General features: G+C 33.4%; 1 long non-coding RNA gene across 1 annotated transcript; it reads right to left on the bottom strand.

Annotated features, from left to right (window-relative positions):
- Positions 1-436: 436 nt before the first annotated feature.
- Positions 437-1,433, bottom strand: LOC149183525 (uncharacterized). The gene is made up of 2 exons (XR_016257709.1): positions 688-1,433; positions 437-514 (listed from the first exon to the last, which is right to left on the bottom strand). It is a non-coding gene; the product is annotated as an uncharacterized LOC149183525 (long non-coding RNA).
- Between the last annotated feature and the right edge of the window lie 1,369 nt (positions 1,434-2,802).

A 2,802-nucleotide genomic window follows, 5' to 3' on the forward strand; every position in this document is an offset into this window, starting at 1 on the left:
TCCATAGATGGATCCAGTAACAAAGGAAAGTTTATATATCAAATAAATGTGCACATCTTTGAAACTGGCTACGCTCATACGAAGAACATATTTTTCATAAATACAAAACGCAAGCTGGTATTAAACATTCATGAATGCACAGATACAAAATCCATCTTGAATGATCTCACAGATTTAAAGGCACGTAACACGTCTTGTAACATATTTTTCATAAATACAAAACGCAAGCTGGTATTAAACATTCATGAATGCACAGATACAAAATCCATCTTAAATGATCTCAAATTTAAAGGCACGTAACATATGTCTTGTAACGTATCTTGCAAGGCTCCTTGGTGGTTAGATCAATATACATCCAGAAAGATTCAATACAATAAGCAAAATTTTCATTCAGTATCTCCATAGGAAGTCTCACTCACTATCTTCATTTTCAGGATCAAAATCCTTAACCTTGACATCAGCATCCTCCCCAAACTGAATGGCATTATCAATATGGGACAAAATATATTGCATGCTGCCAAATAGAAAAGTGTTGTTAGGGAGAACCGAATAAAAAAAATAAAAATAAAAATTGAAATTAGACTGCTTTCGCTATCTGGCAGAGAGAATTCAATCTCCAAATAGAATGAAATATATATATATATATATGGAAACCATATGGATAGTGATCATAAAAAAAGGACATACCTTTTTTCTTTTCTGTTATCAAGAGGTAGGAAGTTGACCATATTATAGTCATCAAGCTGAAAAACACTTCAGTATAAGATAAGCTGAAAATTATTTTAAAAAAACATTCAAAACCCGACCTAGTTTTCTGCCATTTGTTGTAATCATTTCATGATACTTGTGTAAGCCTTAGAATACTCTTAAATATAGGGGCAGGAAAGCTCGTAGTGAACAAAAAGAAACCCTAATTATATGTCAAGAATTTTCTAAATTGACAGAGAAAACAAGTTTTATGTCTAATTTTCATGCACATGAAATGCAACCAGGCAGTATAGAAAAGGCAAACCATTGATCATCATTCAGACACAGTGATAACATATAAATACACCGTGTGCCCTTGTTAATTTTCTGTGACCAACAGTTCTCCTGATGTGCATCACCCTCGTATGATTTCCAGCCTTTGGATATAAACACAAGTGTGCGTATAAGTGGAAATTAGTCACTTCAACAAGATAACCAACAATTTCCTTAAACCTTGAAAAATGAGCTGACTACTGTCAACGTGGATTTCTCTCGAGATGGTAGGCTTAAAATAATGACAATAAGATAAAGTCAAAAATAAGAATGTGCACAACTTAAATAAATAGGAGGGAGGACAATCACAGCAAAATTTATCAAAACACACCGAAAGTCATGAAACTCTTATTCAATGCAACAGACTATTTATATTATATACATTTGATCAGTACAGATGGACGTCTAACTAAAATCACACGATCAAGACTCGGAAATAAATAGGTAAAGCCAAAGAGCAAGGAGTATATTGCTCAAATTAAAATTACAGAAGACCCCAACATAAAACATGAAAGCTTGAATTTTTCATTTGATAAAAAGACATAAAAGCATGAAAAAGCAATTAGTTTTAAATAGGCAAAGCCAAAGAGCAAGGAGCATATTGCTCAAATTAAAATTACAGAAGACCCCATCATAAAACATGAAAGCTTGAAATTTTTCATTTGATAAAAAGACATAAAAGGCATGAAAAAGCAATTAGTTTTATATAGGCAAAGGTACGATTACATTCTATTTCAAATAGTTTGTCGCACCAAAGTACCAAATTTTTATCACACCCCAAACTCAATGGATGATGAAATCGCGTGAATAATGGGAAAAAAAAAATGCCACGGCATTATTCCTTTCCACATTTTGCATTATCATTCCTGACCAACCACGTTTTTAGTATGGATTTGGGAAAGTATTTCTAAACTCATAGAGTCATTGTAAGTTTGAGCAAGTTTTGACTCTAGCACTAAGCTTTTCTCACTTCGGCAGCAAGTTGAGTTGACCTCTGGACCTATAACACTGAGAACCAATATCCAAGCAGCATTATCCTTGTGTATTAATCTCAGGGCCTTAATTACCCCAGATCTTCAATGTCCGTGACAATCTATGTTCTCACGACTATTAAGCTTTGAAGATGAGGCAGTGTCCTAGAAGATTGGTATCAATAGCCACCACATGTGGTCTAACTAGTGCTTAAAACTTTTTAAGATGTACATTCGACAGAAAATAGAAAATCTAGAATGTCATCCATTGTCAAAATGAAACATATTGCCACAATTCCTTAAATCCACCCATCATCTCGCAAACAATCTAAATATCCAACATAAATGATATGTTGGAAGACATGGATTGTCCATCTGAAAACGACAGAATGTATAGTTCAAAGAACATTAATATACACCTTGGGTCATGGAGGTGAGGCAACCAGTTTGGCACCATACTAATTCATCCCTCTTGCACTGTAGTTACAACAAATGTTATCATTATGGCAATAATATTGTAAATATCACCACATATCATACAATTTTCAAGGAAATGATCTTATCACCCATAAATATCAAATAATTTCTTATCAGTGATATTATCGTAATTCAATGGAAAATATATTGCTGTGACTGCACCAATTACATCTTAATACCCAACTTTTGGCTTTCTAACCCTCATTTTGAAAAACAGAGGTAGGGGTTTGACAGCAAAAGACTTTCTCACAAAATTGCATAATTTTAATCAAATTTAACAAGGAACAAAATTGCATTCTGTAGATGTTGAAATCATTCAGTAAGATAAGCCGAC

The sequence above is a fragment of the Pinus tabuliformis genome, chromosome 3_2, assembly GCF_031772625.1.
Source record: "Pinus tabuliformis cultivar Carrire ecotype Pingquan chromosome 3_2, CPIR1, whole genome shotgun sequence".
Classification (NCBI taxonomy): Eukaryota; Viridiplantae; Streptophyta; class Pinopsida; order Pinales; family Pinaceae; genus Pinus; species Pinus tabuliformis.